This window comes from Myxocyprinus asiaticus, chromosome 5 (assembly GCF_019703515.2).
Source record: "Myxocyprinus asiaticus isolate MX2 ecotype Aquarium Trade chromosome 5, UBuf_Myxa_2, whole genome shotgun sequence".
In the NCBI taxonomy this organism is placed as follows: domain Eukaryota; kingdom Metazoa; phylum Chordata; class Actinopteri; order Cypriniformes; family Catostomidae; genus Myxocyprinus; species Myxocyprinus asiaticus.
The window spans coordinates 7,672,552-7,691,973 of NC_059348.1; the positions used below are offsets into that span (position 1 = coordinate 7,672,552).

At 44.8% G+C, this 19,422-nt stretch overlaps 1 non-coding gene across 1 annotated transcript; it reads right to left on the reverse strand.

Moving 5' to 3' along the window:
• Positions 1-4,239: 4,239 nt before the first annotated feature.
• On the reverse strand, positions 4,240-4,326 carry trnac-gca (transfer RNA cysteine (anticodon GCA)). The gene is given in 2 exon segments: positions 4,240-4,275; positions 4,290-4,326. It is a non-coding gene; the product is annotated as a tRNA-Cys (tRNA).
• Between the last annotated feature and the right edge of the window lie 15,096 nt (positions 4,327-19,422).

Here is a 19,422-nt window from a genome sequence, read left to right on the forward strand (position 1 = left end):
GTTCTGAAGGCAGTAAATGGAACTTAAACTGTTTTTTTATTTTGTTTTGTTTTTTAACTGTGGCTAAACCCCCACCACGTCCTTCACTTCTGGGGGAGCTGAAAACGTCACAGTCACTTGGAGAAAGTTCAGATAGAGGATCCAACTCACCAACATTGAGCCAAGTTTCTGTCAAAAATAGGAAGTACAATGTATGTGAAGTGTAGAAATTGTTTAAAATCAAAGTTTTACTGGACAGGGATCTTGAAATCATCAAGCCCAAGTTTGCATGGTGGAGTTTCTCATCCTCGGGCATAATAGCGTCTGAGGATATTGTTTGCATATTTGTTAATAAATATGCACCTTTTCTTATTATTTGCGGTCTCGCTGAAATTGGAGCACAATGCAATAGTACCATATCTGGAAGAATGGGCTGGAGGCAGGTGTATTGGTGCTCCAGCTAACGTCAAGGGATGCTGTAACCGCACCAATCAGCATTTCCATGGAAGACATCAGACACGGACCCCACATCCGCCCTTGAAGTGACCAGGGATCTCCTAATTCCTGACTAGGAGACCACCTCGTTTCCCCCATTTTCTGTGGCACTTCTTACGGTGTAGTGAGCAGCCAGGCAAACTGCACATACTCATAGGAAAGGATGTGGAATAACAACTGTTTAAGAAGTGCTCTCCATCAGATCCACAAGTGCACAGATCCACAACACAAGACCGTAAATTAAGGAGCGATTGACTATCATAGGTTAGTAACGCACTTATTCCTTGTGCATGGATGCACAAGAATGACACAAACATTCAAAGGACAGATAACACAGAACAGGGGCGATGGCATGCCAACAACCAACCTGGCGCCATCTTGCCACGTTAACCATTAATTAATTTGTGTTCTGTGTGTGTTAGATTTTTGTGAATATTTTGAATGAAAGATCAAAAGGATAAACAATAAAGACTTTTTTTTTACAGCCTTCTTTGCTCGTATTTACCAAGGGTGCCAATATTAGTGGAGGCCACTGTATATGATGACAATTTTATTTTTTGGGGTGAGTTAGCTACCTATTGCTTTAACTAAGACTAGTTAAATTAGCAATTGATGTGATTATTATTATGCATTCATTTGTGAATGTACCAATGCGAAGGCATTTTTATATATTTTATGCGTTTTAAATGTGTAATTACGTTTATATGTGTTTGTAAATGTATATTTTTATAAATAAAACAATGAATTACTGAATGTGCTGTGTGTTTAATAAACTACTTCATACATATATGTTGATGTAACAGTATATGGATGGGCAAGGAGGAGGCGGGAACCGGCTGAACAGTAAACATAAAGTTTTAATGTCAAACTTAACTTAAAACAAACATAAACACAGACACACGTGCAATGTGGCCACATGCGTCTCTCTCTCTCTCGAACCGGCATCTCCGGCTGCCCTTTATCTCGCTCTCCCGCTGATCAGCTGATTCAGCACAGGCCATGCTCCATCATGGCATGGCCACGCCCTCCTCCTCGTCACAATTGATTTATTCATTTATTTAAGCATTTGAGATTTTAGAAAATAAGTAGATAAGTAGAAAATAAGCTGATTGTATAACATTGTTTTACCCACCTGAAATCAACAGTTTCAACATCAGATAAGCAAACCAATTAGATTGAATTTACATTCGTTTTGAATGGCGTGACTGATGTTGATTCAATATGACAAAAATATGCAGAATCAACGTCACACATCAATCACAGCCAATCAGGTGAGAAGCTATGGTACCTCCCCTATCCGTTTCAAATTATTTGCTGTTGTGTTTTCTAACATGTTTGTTTTTGGATTTGATGTTGGGTTTCCTGATTTGCTCTTTTGTTTTCAGATTTGAAGTTGTATTTCTGAATTGTTATTTTGTCTTTGGATTTGCCATTGTGTTTTTAGATTTGTTGTTTTGTTTTGCACTTCATGCCAACCGTAGACGAGAGTAGTGGAAACACACAGACACATTTATTGAGAGTTCTGTATTTTGAAAAAACACTAAACAAAAAAATCAGCGAACCCAGATATTCAGACAGCAACAACCTTCCCTTTTCAGTGCTCAGGGGATAAAGCAAAACTGCAGCTGGTGTCTTTACTTGGAAAGTAGCAAATGTGACACAACACCACTGGTCACACAGTTCTAGTATGATCGCAGAGCAAAAATTTGTCAGAATTGTGTTTTGAATCTACACATCCAAGGGTAAATGCAACCTGAAAACAGTGCCTTAGACCACTCAGCCATACAGGTTTGGTGATGGTTGCCCATTTGTGACCATACTATAGACCAAGTTGCTTAAAAAAAAATCAGTTTGCTGATCAGCTTGTGCAAGTGAAGTGCCTCATTGGTGGAGTTAGCCAACGTGTCAGTCTTGTAATCTTGAGATTGTAAGTTTGAGTCTTGCATGGAAACGCTTGTTTTTAGGACAAATGAGAGACTTTGTTTCTGGAGGAAGAAAACCCAACCTTGCTGTTCAACAAATTTTGCAAGGCCTCCTCAGCTGCTCTGGAGGGCAGACAAGTACCAGGCCCTCCGTGGTGGACTTGTGGTTAGGATTTAGTGCTCTCACTGCCATGGCCCAGGTTCGATTACCAGTCAGGGAATGTGTTTTTGTCAATCAAAAGCTGGCGTCTTTGACACAAGTTCAAACAACTGTGAGTTTGAAGGCAAGGCAAGTAGTGCCTCTAAGTGATAAAAAACAAGTTCCTACAAGCTGGAATCAAACCAGCAACCTAAGGATGACCAATGCAACATCTACAACCTTCCACTCTACCAGCTGAGCTATTGAATGGATGATGCCTTTGAGTGTATTTTCCTAATTTACAGAGCTACTGGTTCCAGGTGCACGTGGCATTGTAATGCCATGAGAGTCAGAGAGTAGAAAGAAGATAAGTCAACAGAGGTAGCTAGGAATTGAACCTAGAATCTTTTAATCCATAGTCAGATGCATTATCCATTGTGCCACTGGCCCATTGTCCTTTAGGCCCACTGTACTGTTAACTAGCTGCTTCCTGAATGGCAGCATGCCCATTGATGTGGTGTGCTTGAAATGTTCTAGTTTCCTAGTAATCATAAAAACTAAAAAAATAAATAAATAAAAAAAACTAAACACAGAAACCAAAGCATGGAAAGAAATTTTAACTCCTTCCCTTATCAGTGCACAGGGGCACTGAATGTACAAGGAATGTCGGAGGGCACATTACCGCTTTTCACCGCTGGGGGCAGTCTGTGTCAATTCAGTTTCCAATCTGAGCCGAAAGTTTACAACATTTGACGATGACACGCTCACACTCTTGGAAAGTGTCAATGACCCTCAGGGGGAGTGTCAGAGGTCAAAAAAGTTCACGATTTACAGTACAACGAGCAGCAGTTTATTTGCAGTCAGACTCAGCGAATTAGATGTTTGTTCAGCAAGGTATTACACTAATACAACAGGTAATTACGCATATTTTAATCAGATAATTGAATATCATCACCACTATTTTTATTTTTTAAAACACTCTTAAAATTTGTGTAGTTTTGTGTAAAACACTTTTATCTAGGACATCCAAGAAAATGTCTTACAATGTTGAACAATGTTTTACTGCACAGCCAATTGTGTTCAAGGGCTTCAAAATTTGCAGCCAATCACAGAGCGAGATTCTTGAAAATTTCTTAACATTTACATCTTTTGTCCAACCAGAGTTCAGGGAATGTCAGAGGGCATATAACCGCTTTTCACAGCTGGGGGCAGTCTGTGTCAATTCAGTTTCCAATCTAAGCTATTTTTATTTTTTAAAACACTCTTAAAATTTGTGTAGTCTTGTGTAAAACACTTTTATCTAGGACATCCAAGAAAATGTCTTACAAACCTAAAAATACACACAAAGCCATGTCTGACACGGATTGGATATCGCGTCTAAAAAAATTTCCAGCACAGAAGTTTGGCCATCAAGTGAGGGAAACAGGCCAGCTCCTCGACAGCAGAAGTGCCATGAATTTGAAGCTTCCTGTTCGACGAGTTTTGCAAGGTGTCCTCGGCTGCTCTGGAGGGCAGGCAGGTACCAGACCCTCACTTCTGGTCTTGTGATTAGGATTTGGTGATGTCAATGTTGCGGCGGGGGTTCGATTACCGGTCAGGGAACGTGTTTTTGTCGATCCAAGGCTGGCCTCTTTGACAAAAGTTCAAGCAACTGTGAGTTTGAGGAGCAAGGCAAGTAGTGCCTCCAAGAGATAAAAAGCACTTTCCTTCAAGCCAGAATTGAACCAGCAACCTAAGGATGGCCAATGCAATGCCTGCAGTCCTCCGCTCTACCAGCTGAGCTATCGAAGGGACATTCCTATGGAGTGCATGTTCCTAATTTGCAGAGCTACTGGTTCCAGGTGAACATGGAATTGTAATGCCATGAGCGTCATTGAGTAGAAAAAAAGATAAGTCAAGCGAGCCAGCCAGGAGTTGAAATTAGAATCTTCTGATACATAGACAGATGCATTATCCATTGCGCCACTGCACTTTTGACCCCATGATGCGTTAACTAGCTGCTTCCTGAGTGGCAGCATGCCCATTGATGTGGTGTGCTTGAAAAGTTCTATTTTCCTAGTAATCATAAAAAAAACAACAAAAAAAACAACAAATCTTGGAAAGAACGATAACTCCTTCCCTTTTCAGTGCTCAGGGGTTCAAGCAAAAGTGCAGCCGGTGCTTTTACTTGGAAAGTAGCAAATGTGACACCACAATGCTGGTCACACTGTTCCAGTACGATTGCATAGGAAAAACATTTCAGAAGTGGGCTTCGAACCCACGCTTCTAGGGTAGACTGCGACCTGAGCGCCAGCTTCTGCAGAATGGTCCGTCTAAATGTTGAAGAATGTTGAACAATGTTTTACTGCACAGCCAATTTTGTTCAAGGGATTCAACATTTGCAGCCAATCACAGAGCGAGATTCTTGAAAATTTCTTAACATTTACAACTTTTGTCCAATCAGAGATCAGGGAATGTCGGAGGGCATATTACCGCTTTTCACCGCTGGGGGCAGTCTGTGTCAATTCAGTTTCTAATCTGAGCCGAAAGTTTACAACATTTGACGATGATATGCTCACACTCTTGGAAAGTGTCAATGACCCTCAGGAGGAGTGTCAGAGGTCAATAAAGTTCACGACTTACAGTACGACCAGCAGCAGTTTATTTGCAGTCAGACTCAGCGAATTAGATGTTTGTTCAGCAAGGTATTACACTATAACAACAGGTAATTATGCATATTTTAATCAGATAATTGAATATCATCACAAATATTTTTATTTTTTAAAACACTCTTAAAATTTGTGTAGTTTTGTGTAAAACACTTTAATCTAGGACATCCAAGAAAATGTCTTACAAACCTAAAAATACACACAAAACCATGTCTGACACGGATTGGATATCGCGTCTAAAAAACGACAGCAGAAGTGCCATGAATTTGAAGCTTCCTGTTCGACAAGTTTTGCAAGGCCTCCTCGGCTGCTCTGGATGGCAGGCAAGGACCAGGCCCTCCCTGCAGGCAGGTACCAGACCATCACTTCTGGCCTTGTGATTAGGATTTGGTGCTCTCAATGTTGAGGCCCGGGTTCGATTACCGGTCAGGGAACGTGTTTTTGTCGATCCAAAGCTGGCCTCTTTGACAAAAGTTCAAGCAACTGTGAGTTTGAGGAGCATGGCAAGTAGTGCCTCCAAGAGATAAAAAGCACATTCCTTCGAGCAGGAGTTGAACTGGCAACCTAAGGATGGCCAATGCAATGCCTACAGTCCTCCGCGCTACCAGCTGAGCTATCGAAGGGATAGTTCTATGGGGTGCATGTTCCTAATTTGCAGAGCTACTGGTTCCAGGTGAACATGGAATTGTAATGCCATGAGCGTCATGGAGTAAAAAAAGGATAAGTCAACTGAGCCAGCAAGGAGTTAAACCTAGAATCTTCTGATCCTTAGTCATATGCATTATCCATTGCACCACTAACTTGCTGATCAAAAAACACACACACAAAACCCAATGCGTGGAAAGAACGATAACTCCTTCCCTTTTCAGTGCTCAGGGGTTTAAGCAAAAGTGCAGCCGGTGTCTTTGCTTGGAAAAACTTGTCAGAAATGTGTTTGAACCCATGCCTCAAAGGGTGACTGTGACCTGAAAGCAGTGATTTAGACTGCTTGGTCATCCTGACACATGAGATGGGAGATGGTTGCCCCTTTGGGGCTGAATCACACAAAACGCCAACCGTACATTGCAATTTTGCATAAATCTACCTTGCAAAATACAGTGGACTCGCTGAGAATATTGTAGATAGTAAAGAATCACACTGCATGCTGGTGCACCCCTTTAACAATCAGCTCACCTGGTTACCCCACACCTGAGAGCGATTAAGAGAGAGAGGGAGATAAAGAGAAAACACGCTCTACATTCACACAAACAATACAGCAGAGAAAGGGACATATTTAGCTTTTCTTTCCACTTCAAAAGAGCATGACAGGGTTAGTTTTATATGGGGATGTTGGGTTATGTAATAATTATCAGAGCTTCTCAGTAATTTGAATCCCATGTGCATTGGTCATGTCAATAATTTTTCCGGACTGCGAATTCCCACAGTGGTAAAAAAATTACAGGTAATATTTATCCCGTGCGAATTGACATGTTTGTAAAAAGTCAGCAAATCTGCACTTTCTAGTCCTTGAGCCTTTTAAATATCATTGTTTCTTAAGTTCTCCATGTCTGAAGTGGATGTTGGTCAAAAGAAGATGCCAGAAATTATAAGGCATGCTTCACTTCAGATGAACTTCAGATAACATTGACTGTTACGTTTGGACTGATGCATCTTTTCCTCAAGCTTTTTATGCTGTCAAATGTTTATTTACCCATGTAAAAGAAAAATGAGCAGTCTTTTTTTGTTGTTGTTTAGGAAAATTAGAAGAAACACAAGCATGTTTTTTATTATATATTTAAGCATACTGAGTGCAGGAAACTGTGTTGAGCTTCTCGTTTCTGAACATTTATTAGGGACAAATAAAATTACATCTTGTGAAGGGATTATCTATATTTGTAATTCAAGAGTGTATTACAAGATTACAGGCTTGTTAATGTCACCATTTCTGTTCTATTTAGACAGATATTCCAAAGAATTTGTTTTATAATCACAGATACAGTATATGCTCATGTTTACAGTTTTTTACGATCGCTATGACAATTTTTCCACTACTTTTAACAATTTTCCTAAACTCTTAACGCACCAACACACCTACAACACACAATTGGCAAAACGGTTAATTTCATGCTCAAAATCACACATTGTAAATAAAACTCCAACACTAATTTTCAAAATACAATAATACACTAACACTGTGTCTACCAAAACACTGCAAACATGTCTCAAAATCAAATAATTATTCCAAAACACTAACACACGTTCTCTTCCAACAGGAACATTTAGTCAATTATAGCACAATGTCATAAAAACACTAACATCAGATGGAATTACAGAAACTGCATTATTTTATATGTGTCAGGTCTGCCATTATACAATAAACAGTATATTGTATTGATCATAGATTGTTTTGCACTGCAGTTTCTTTTGAAGCCTCTCTACATTTTTGTTCCCTATCTGTCACTCACTTGACGTTGTGTCATTGTAGTGACACTAGGGGTCACTCTTGGGAGCCCGAGACACCTCTGGTCTTTGATAAAAGGTCAATGAAAATTGGCGAGTGGTATTTGCATGCCACTCCCCCGGACATATGGGTATAAAAGGAGCTGGTATACAACCATTCATTCAGATTTTCTCTTCGGAGCTGAAGGGTCATGCTCACTGAGCTGAATACTACTGTTCATTCACCTCTGCTGGATCTGACGGCGCATTTCAGCGTCTTCTCCCCCCTCTGCACTAGTGCACTGCAGAGAATGCCCCTGGGCGCTTCGGCAGAATTAAAAGAGTATATTTCTCTAAAAGAGTATATTTCTCTAAAAGAGCGGCACACACGGAACGTCTTTTTAAAGACGCGTCTTTTAAAAGATGCTTTTCCGATTGTGTGTTTTTCCTGGTTGCGCTCGTTATCTCTCGCCTTCTGAAGGTCACGATCACTGTCTTTCGTGTCTGGGCACTGCTCACGCGGAGACAGCGTTCGTGGATGGTCATGTTCTCATTGCAAGAATATGTCCATGGCAACGTTGCGGTCGCGGCTCGCCTTCGTAAGAAAGCAAGCCACCCCAGAGGCTCCCGCCTCGATCCTTTTACTCACGGGTATGAGGCCAGCGCGGCTAGCACTGGGGGCGATTTGGGGACCCCAATGGGACCGCCTCTGCCGGGTATCCCCCCGCGGACCTCCCATTCCCCAGCACGCTCGTCTGCCCCGATCGGGCTTCCAGATGAGTCCGCCGGCTCGTCTCACAGCGAGTTCGAACTCTTATTCGGAGCCCGCGAAAGTGATGAGCTCTCAAGCGCAGCATCGGAGAGCGGGCTCGTCCAGTCGGAAGCCTCAGCTGGGCTCCTCCCTTCGGGGTCAATTGCCCAGTCACAGGCGGAGATGACGACATGCTTTTCTGGGCAGCCGCGAGCGTCGGGCTACAGTGGAACTCACTGCTCTTCCCTGAACCCTCGCGGCACAGTGATTGGTTCCTGGGCTCGCGGCGCCGCTCAAAGCCACGCCCCGTCCCCATTCCTTTCTTCCCGGAAGTGCATCAAGAACTGACAAGGTCGCGGGAGGCACTTTTTACTGCCCGGTCCCGATCTTTTCAGCTTCCCCGCCCTCACTACCCTCGATGGTGGGGCGGCCAAGGGCTGTTCGGCAATCCCCCAGTGGATAAAGGTGCTCGCGGTGCACCTATGCCCGCAGAGCGCTGCCACCTGGTGCGGGTGCCCAAAGCCCCCGTCCAAGGCCTGTAGGTTTACATCGTCTCTGACAGCCAAGGCCTACGGTGCCACTGGACAAGCCGCCTCCGCCCTGCACACCATGGCTCTCCTGCAAGTCCGCCAAGGCGCTAAAGGAACTGCACGAGGGTAGTTCCGCCCCGGGATTGATGCAGGAACTGCGCTCGGTGACCAACCTCGCTCTCCGAGCGATGGAGGTCACGGCGCGGTCTCTCGTGCGGACGATGGCCACACTATTGGTCCAGGAGTGCCACCTTTGGCTCAACCTGGTCGAGATGGGTGAGGCCGACAACACAAGGAGCAAGGAGCCAGGTAAGTGCTTCGATGTCCTTAGACTCAGCACGGCCACGACGTGGTGTAGCACCTCGAGCTCCACCCCGCCGCGAGGCCCCACCTGCCGGTACGTCCGATGACGTTGTCCCTTTGGTCCCCCTTGCGCGGAACTTGGACGCATGGCTTGCGCTTTCCAATCCATCGCGAGGGCTAGTCCGGACTGTCCGACTCGGCTGCGTGATTCACTTCGCCGGGCATCCGCCCAGGTTCAGCGGTGTCCACTTCACCTTGGTGAAAGACGAAAACGCTGCTACCTTGCGCGGAGATCGCTACCCTCCTACGGAAGGGCGCGATAGAACCTGTCCCTCCAGCTGAGATGAAGAAGGGGTTTTTCAGCCCCTACTTCATCATACCGATAAAAGGCGGTGGGTTGCGGCCAATCTTGGACCTGTGAGTTCTGAACTAGGCTTTACACAGACTCCCGTTCAAGATGCTGATGCAAAAACGCATTCTGGCGAGCATCCGGCATCAAGATTGGTTCGCGGCGGTAGACCTGAAGGATGCGTACTTCCACGTCTCGATCCTTCCTCAACACATCCCTTCCTGCGGTTTGCATCCGAGAGTCAGGCATATCAGTACAAAGTCCTCCCTTTTGGCCTGTCCCTGTCTCCTCGCGTCTTTACGAAGGTCGCAGAGGCTGCCCTTGCCCCATTAAGGGAGGTGGGCATTCGCGTTCTCAACTGTCTCGACGACTGGCGAATCCTAGCTCATTCTCGAGACATGTTGTGCGCACACAGGGACCTGGTGCTCTCACACCTCAGCCGACTAGGGCTTCGGGTCAACTAGGAAAAGAGCAAGCTCCTCCCGGTTCAGAGCATCTCTTTTCTCGGTTTGGAGTTGAACTCAGTCTCCTTGACGGCACACCTTACGAATGAGCGCACCCAGTCAGTGCTGGCCTGTTTGAAGGCGTTCAAACAGAAAACAGCGGTTCCACTGAAACTTTTTCAGAGGCTCCTGGGGCATATAGCATCCTCGGCGGTGGCCACCCTGCTCGGGTTGATGCATATGAGGCCGCTTCAGCACTGGCTCCAGACTCGAGTCCCGAGATGGGCATGGCACCACGGGACACGTCGCATGGTCATCACGCCGGTCTGTCACTGTCTTTTCAGCCCTTGGACCGACCTCTCATTTCTACGGGCAGGTGTTCCTCTAGAACTGGTCTCCAGGTGCGTCGTGGTCACAACAGACGCCTCCAAAATGGGCTGGGGCACTGTTTGCAACAGGCACGCAGCCACCGGCCTCTGGACGGGTCTGTGACTGCATTGGCACATCAACTGCCTCGAGTTGTTGGCAATTCTGCTCGCCCTGCGGAGGTTTCGGCCGTTGATCCAGGGCAAGCACGTGTTAGTTCAGACAGACAACATGACAACAGTAGCATATGTCAACTGCCAAGGCGGTTTGCGCTCTCGTTGTATGTCACAACTCGCCCGCCGTCTCCTCCTCTGGAGTCAGCAGCACTTCAAGTCGCTGCAAGCCACTCACATCCCGGGCAACCTCAACACTACAGCGGACACGCTGTCACGACAGGTTACCCTCAGGGGAGAGTGGAGACTCCACCCTCAGGTGGTCCAGTTGATTTGGAGTCAATTCAACAGGCACAGGTGCACCTGTTTGCCTCCCAAGAATCCTCCCCACTGCCCGCTCTGGTACGCCCTGACCGAGGCCCCCCTCAGCATAGATGTGCTGGCACACAACTGGCCCCCTGGCATGCACAAATATGCGTTTCCCCCAGTGAGCCTGCTAGCACAGACCCTGTGCAAGGTTAGGGAGGACAAGGAGCAGGTCGTCCTGGTAGCACCCTACTGGCCCGCCCAGATGTGGTGCTCAGACCTCACACTCCTCACGACAGCTCCCCCCTGGCAAATTCCCCTGAGGAAGGACCTTCTTTCTCAGGGACGGGGCACCATCTGGCACCCGTGCCCAGACCTCTGGAATCTCCATGTCTGGCCCCTGGATGGGACGTGGAAGACCGGTGGTAGACACAATCACTCAGGCTAGGGCCCCCTCTACGAGGCGCCTGTATGCCTTTAAGTAGTGTCTGTTCGCTAAGTGGTGTTCTTCCCGTCGGGTAGACCCCCAGGGAGGCTGTCCCCTTCCACCTTGAAGGTGTACGTTGCCGCCATAGCAGCACATCATGACACAGTCGATGGTAAGTCCTTAGGGAAGCACGACCTGATCATCAGGTTCCTAAGAGGCGCCAGGAGGCTGAATCCCTCCAGACCGTGCCTCGTTCCCTCATCGGACCTCTGTAGTCCTTCAGGGTCTACAGAGAGCCCCCTTTGAGCCTTTGCAGTCAGCCGAGCTTAAGGCACTCTCCTTGAAGACTGCCCTCCTGACTGCGCTCACTTCCATAAAGAGGGTGGGTGACCTGCAAGCATTCTCTGTCAGCGAAACGTGCCTGGAGTTCGGTCCAGGTTACTCTCACATGATCCTGAGACCCTGACCGGGCTATGTGCCCAAGGTTCCCACCACCGCTTTAGGGACCAGGTGGTGAACCTGCAAGTGCTGCCCCAGGAGGAGGCAGACCCAGCCCTGTCGTTGCTGTGTCCGGTGCGTGCTTTACGCATCTATTTGGATCGCACGCAGAGCTTTAGAATCTCTGAGCAGCTCTTTGTCTTCTTTGGTGGACAGCGGAAAGGAAGCGCTGTCTCCAAGCAGAGGATCGCCCACTGGCTCATTGATGCCATAACTATGGCATATGTCACCTAGGACATGCCGCCCTTAGTTGGGCTACCAGCCCATTCTACCAGGGGTGTAGCGGCTCCCTGGGCCCTGGCCAGGGGTGCCTCTAACAGACATTTGCAGAGCAGCAGGCTGGGCAACACCCAACACCTGTGCAAGGTTCTACAACCTCCGGGTGGAACCAGTTTCATCCCAGGTAGTGGCACGCAACACAAGCGGATAAGCCCGGGATAGCTGGCCGGGTGTATCGCTTGCACATAGCGCCTTCCACCTCCCTTGGAGCTGAAGAATGTGCGCCATTAATTCCCAGTAGTGTTCACAAACTTTGTTCCCTGGTTGACTTCCTCCAAGCCCTGTGGCAGTCGAGTCTTCGGAGAGACTCGCTGCCGGCCCAGTACACGTGCTAACTAAGAGCCCTGTTCTGGGGTAGGTGCTCCACATGTGGCGGTTCCCTGTAAGGCTAACACCATGTGATATATATCTTCTGCTAGTTTGTTTCCCTGCTGGCAAATTGTGTCTTCCTTGGGCAGAACCCCTCTGCCCCAGTCTCCATGTTTGTAGTAACTCCTCCCCCATTGGGCAGGATCTACCTTGAAGGCTCTCCACATGGTTGGAAAGACCATGTGACGTATTCTTCCACTTAAATATCCCCCCCCCCTCTCTTTGGGCGAGGTGTGGTCTCCGCGGTGTCTTCCCTTGGGAGGGACACCCCTGACTAGACCTGGCTGCCCAGTCGGATAATCCCCCTTCTTTTTTAGGGAGTGGAAAAAGAGAAGGGGAAAAGAGGCCATGACTGGGTTAAGCCTGTCTCTATCTTTGGGTAGTCGACTTGTCCCCAAAAAGGGCCGTTCGACACTCATAACTATGTTAGGGGAGGTTACGTGTCGACCTGGTGCGCTGGCTATGAGGCACACAGCAGTCTGCCCACCACACACCGCCAGTTCACGTAACACAGTTCAGCCAGTTGTGGCGTTTCGTATAGGGACCCCTAGTGTCACTACATCGACACATCGTCGAGTGAGTGACAGATAGGGAACGTCATGGTTACTTGTGTAACCTCCGTTCCCTGATGAAGGGAATGAGACGTTGTGTCCCTCCTGCCACAACGCTGAACTACCCGCTGAAATGGCCGGACCTTATATCGGCTCCTCAGCATAAAACCTGAATGAGTGGTTGCATACCGGGGGAGTGGCATGTAACTACCACTCGCCAATTTTCATTGGCCTTTTATCAAAGACCAGAGGTGTCTTGGGCTCCCAAGAGTGACCCCTAGTGTCACTACATCGACACAACGTCGAGTGAGTGACAGATAGGGAACAAAAATGTAGAGAGGCTTCAAAAGAAACTGCAGTGCAAAACAATCTATGATCAATACAATATACTGTTTATTGTATAATGGCAGACCTGACACATATAAAATAATGCAGTTTCTGTAATTCCATCTGATGTTAGTGTTTTTATGACATTGTGCTATGATTGACTAAATGTTCCTGTTGGAAGAGAACGTGTGTTAGTGTTTAAAAAAAAGCGATCGTAAAAAACTGTAAACTTTGTAAACCAATTTTCATTGGCCTTTTATCAAAGACCAGAGGTGTCTCGGGCTCCCAAGAGTGACCCCTAGTGTCACTACTTCGACACAACGTCTCGTTCCCTCCATCAGGGAATGGAGGTTACACAAGTAGCCATGATGTTTTGTTGGGTTTAGTAAATGCATGCATTTTGTTTCTTTTGCTGCAGAAATTCAATACAAAAAAATTAATTACCTGTCTCAGAGTAGCTTTATAGAATGAACGGTTTATGATAAAAAGAAGACAGAATTGCTGCAGTAAAGGCTTTATTTGCAACAGGACATTACTGCAAGATAACAAAAATATGCAATATAGCTGCCATTTATTATGTGAAAATACAAAATATACAAACAGAAAAAGCCACAGAAGATTAAAAAAAAAGTAATCTTCTAATCTGCCTGGTCTTCTGCATTTGGTCACATGTTCTCATCCACATCACACCTGATATCTTCTCTGGCAAAGCATCTTGGGAAAAATCTTTTGGCATGCCTTATCCACCCTTGGCAGTGTTCAGCTGTGATGTCTTGGCATGCAGCATCCATTGCATCCAGGAGGGATATTTAGTCCTGTGGACGATGGTCAAAAAACTTCCATCCCCTGGCTGAGATAAACTCCTCAATGGGGTTGAGGAATGGGAAGTAAGGGGCAAGGAAAAGGGACATCATCCTCGGATGGGCGTCAAACCAGGCTGTGACTGCACGGGAATGGTGGAATGCCACATTGTCCCATGTGATCACATATATTGGCAAGTGGTCTCCCACCTGTGCCCTTTCTACCTCTGGCACCAGTCTTTTGTGCAGGTCTTCTAAAAACAGGAGAAAGCGGTCGGTTTTGTAGGGGCCAATCTCACATTTATGCAGGAGTGCACCGTTGTTGGAGACTGCGGCACACATAGTGATGTTGGCTCCTCTCTGGCCCGGCACGGTAACTGTGGCCCTTTTGCCAATTATGTTTCTTCCGCGGCAACGCCTTTTTGCCAAATTGAAGCCAGGCTCGTCAATGTAGATCATTTAATGTGGGACTTGATTGGCCTCCAAATCCATGACTCTCTGTAAGTAATCAGACACAGTGTGTGTAAATGCTTTTCTGTATACATCACCGTTCCTTTCAAAAGGAACTTTGTATAGTTGTTTCATTCGGACTCTGTGTTTAGCTAGAGTCCAAGAAATGGATGTTATGCTGATTGCTGCAATGTTCCCAAAGACAAGGTTGTCCTCTACAACTCTGGACTGAATGTCCTTCAGTTTTATTTAATTGTCAGCAATCACCATGTTGACAATAGCAAGTTCCTGTTCTTCATTTAGGAGCTTTCTTCTGCCCCCTGAGGGAGGTAGATGTTGAATCCTTAGAGAAACAAAATACAGTTACATATTAGAGACCGGAGGCATACAGTCACTGTAATACATGGTAAAATTATTTACACTTTGCAGTAGGAGAAGCCCTTATACAATATCCTACCTGTTGGTTTCTCAAAAAATCCAGACAATGGATGCCACTGTGTCCCGGCTGAGATTTGGCTGTACTCGTTCACCAGCCTCTCTGTATGATAGCCCGTGGTTTATAACATGGTCTATGATATTAGCTCTTGTTTCATCAGTTACCCTAGCTCTGGCCCTTCTTTGAGCACCACCACGCATTCTAACTCCTCTCCCTCTACCTTGTCCTCGTCCAGGCATTCCTCTCCCTTGCCCTTGTCCCACTCCTCTCCCTTGTCCTGGTACTTGTCTTACTCTCCCTTGTCCTGGTACTTGTCATACTCTCCCATGTCCTGGTACTTGTCTTACTCTCCCTTGTCCTGGTACTCGTCTTCCTCTCCCTCGTGCAGGCATTTTTCTTACTTTGTTTGTGTTGCTCTATATTGTTCCTTTTCCACACAAGATCAGCCCAAAGAGGTCCTCTTTTACTGTATACCATATGGTCATGCGATTGAAAGAACCTCAACACCTGAGTGTGTTTCCTAGATGGGAATCAGCTGTGATTTATTTGCATAACTTCAATCAGCTGTTTCTCAGTAGCAATGGAATAAAATACAGGGGATATATTTGTGTTTCAATTCACAATATAAACAGCTGTTCTCTTTGACTTTAGCCTATAAGTTAGGTTTAGAACATGATGTTATCTGTTCTGACATACAGTGTGAAAGCATTTATAAATTTGGCAGTAAAAATCCATTGTTTTGGTCTTGGTTGTGCTTGTGTGTAAAAGAAGTTCAAACATTTTAAATTTATGTTAACTGTATGCATTTTGCGTCAAAGCAACAAGAAATGTGTTAATTGTATAGCCTACACAGACGGATGTTGTGCTAACTGTGTTAAGAGTTTAGGAAAATTGTTAAAAGTATTGAATAAACTGTCATAGTGATCGTAAAAAACTGTAATATTTCCTGCATAATTAATTAGCAAAGTATTGCTTATTTTCTGCATAAATAATCAGCACAGTATATACTGTATTTTCTAATTGGTCAGTTCCGTGTGACAACAGTGTGTAAATGCTGTAAAAACACCCAAATATTACAGACGTCTGCAGTACTTTACAGACATATTTAAGGAAAACGAATTCCGTCCCAGTAAAGTTTAGCCACACTTCTCGTCTAATCAATGTTGAAATCATTAAAACCGTGCTAACCATGGCAGCAGTAAAAAGTCGCTTTCCCCTTTTTTCTCTAATTTTTTGCAAACACATGAAATTTTGCCTACTTCTGAAAATATGAAATAGCACAAGGCCATTCATAACCTTGTATTTAGGTGTATTTTATTAGTGTATACGGAAATTAATTGAGGTAACTGAGTGTTCTTCTGTTTATGATAAGGACACAAAGACAGGCCAATTGAATTTAACCATAAACTTAGAACCCGGGAACTTAGTAAAATATTGATATAATATAAATCATATGCATTTATATATTTCTGTATGAATTAATATAGAGAGAGATATTTAGTGAGAGCCATCAACATTAATGGGATAGTTCACCCAAAAATGAAAATATAATGGTATGAGTTTATGCTGTGCTGTCTTTTACTCAGACAGTAATATGATGTTAGTGGAGCTGATTGTTGCACAGTTTATCCAGTATGACAATTCCTCAGTGTAACACTCTCTCACCTGCTCCTGTTCAAACCCTTCTGAGATCTGCTGATGATCCATTACATGCAGCACAGCTCATTCACCACCAGCACATCACTGACACTCACACAAACACCTATACTTATACATTCATACACAGATGATCTAACAAAGTTTGTCAAATATGCGTGTCATTGTTTAACTTCCAGGAGATGATAGTGTGTTGAACTGTGTATCAGCACACCACAGGCTGAGGTTGAACCCTGAGCACAAAACTGTGTGTCTGACAGAAGATAGTGGGATTTATTCTGAAGAACTTTACTCTATGATGGGTGAAGCTTCATTCTAAAGCTGCAACTAACAATTATTTGATCATCGATTAACCTTCGATGGTGATTATTATTATTATTTTGATTAATTGATTAATCGGATAAAAACTAAACTATTTCCTATATTTTATTAAAATAGTATTTTTTAAACAGAAATGATAAAGTGCGTACAGATTTGGTTCGATTTACTGTACTGATTTCACAATTCTATACTCACAAAACTTTTAACAAAGCCTGAATCATGAAAAGTTAAGTTTGAATTTATTCTTATTATTATTATTATTACTTTTAGGACATATGCAAAACATCCCTTTCCTTTACTTGTAAAACTTAAAAAGTACTGTTCGACATTGCATTTGGCATTATCAAGAGGACTATAAAATATCAGGATTATAAATGATACTTCCTGTAGCATTATATTCACAGTTTAATACAGTACAATCATCTGTAAATCAAATTCACTCTCACGCTAAAAATTGCATCGTTGCTCATTGTATGCGCTCGCATGAGGAGAAATCATCTAAAACACTTTAAAAACCGGGACACTTTGATCTCTGAGACAATTTGTTGTCTATGATTTCCATTATCGATAATTATCGATTTTTCGATTACTTGTTGCAGCTTTACTTCCTTCTCACAGCATCTGTCCACCACTGGGAGGATGATTTTGCTTCTGTCCACTCTTGTGCAGTGGGAGTGTCATACAGTTTTCAGTAGGGCTCAGGCAGGAATTACCTGTCCTGGAGTTTACACTACAGCAGGAACCAAATCAAATCACTCTTATTGTCACACAACCATATGCACAAGTGCAATAGTGTGTGAAATTCTTGGGTGCAGTTCCAAGCAACATAGTAGTTGTGACAGTGTTGAGACATATACCAATTTACAATAAACATCAGATTAACACAGCACAATTTAAAATCTAATATACACATAATTACACATAACACAATATACAAATAATAACATACAATGTACAGTATACAATACACACAATATAGAATACACATTATACAATAAAAATAGTATATATAGTATATATAAAATATACAGTAGGTTGTATTGTACTGTATTGACAATCAGGCTGTTGGTTGAAAGTAAGTTGCCAGTGCGTTGTTAAGAGAGAATATACTTTATGACAGTCCGGTGTGAGATAATAAGAGTAATAAAGTGCAGTGCTGATGTATTTGATCATGAGAGATCAAGAGTTCAAAAGTCTGATTGCTTGGGGGAAGAAGCTGTCATGAAGTCGGCTGGTGCGGGTCCTGATGCTGTGATACTGCCTGCCTGATGATAGCAGTGAGAGCAGCCCATGGCTCGGGTGGCTTCTGTGTTCTGTTCTAGTTCTGTGCCCAGCACAACTGGATTCTGTTTAGCTTCTCAGTCTCTGTCACTGTCCTACCCACTGAAGTGGGTGTTTTTCTGGACATGGATAGTGGTTTCCTGACTTTCTATAATGCCGTTAGAATGAAGCATCCTTATACATTTTACTGTAACCGCCAAGCTCCAGTGTATTCAGCTTTCTGAGTGTGGAGAACACAAAGGAGACTTCCCAGGGGATGAGGGTATTAAACCCCATGTCAGATAAGACGATCAGCACTTAAGTTAAAAAACTCATGTAGGATTGTGGTTGCACAAACAACTTAATGAAGAAGGCTAAAGTGTCTTTGTGAATCCAAGTCACATCAGAGCAAGCAGTTTGCTTGAATATAAACAGGTTTGGCATCTTTTATTTATTATAATATTTAAACTCATTTTATTTGCAGAAGTTGTGTACAGTATTACGCAGAGGTTGTAGTCTCCTCCTGAGCTCTGTTCTTAAAAACAAATGTGAGATAAAATTATGTGTGCCACATCTTAGACTCAAGCTAATTCCTATCTGGCTAATTTGATACTGTGAAGGAACATTTGAACTTGATTAAATAGCTGGAGTTGCTTGTGTGATATTAGATTGCCCTTATTTGTGAATAAACTCTGCACATGGATTATTAATCTTATTCATCTGTACCTAATCATTCCCCAAAACCCCCTACAATTAAAATTTTTGGGTGAACTATCCTTTAAGGTTAACAGATCAGATCAGGTGGACAGCCAGGAGACCAAGGAGACCAGAGCAGATCAGGCGGATGGCCAGGAGACCAAGGAGATGACTTCAAGGCAGGGACTGGATCAGGAGGTGGAGCCGCTGTAGGAGGAGTCTCTGGGGAGAGGTGGAGCTGCTGGAGGAGTAGTCTCTGGGGGAGCGGGTAGAGCCATGGAAGACTCTGGGGGTGGAGCCGTGGAAGGCTCGAGGGGCTGAGCCGTGGAAGGCGGAGCTGTGGCAGGCTCCAGGGGCAAAGCCGTGGAAGGCGGAGCCGTGGCAGGCCCGAGACAAAGAGTCCTGGATGAATGGGAAACGACCTCCTTGGTCGCGAACATGGGAAGAGACTCGGGAACGACCTCCGTGGTCGCGGGCACGGGAGGAGACTCGGGAACGACCTCCGTGGTCGCGGGCACGGGAGGAGACTCGGGAACGACCTCCGTGGTCGCGGGCACGGGAGGAGACTCGGGAACGACCTCCGTGGTCGC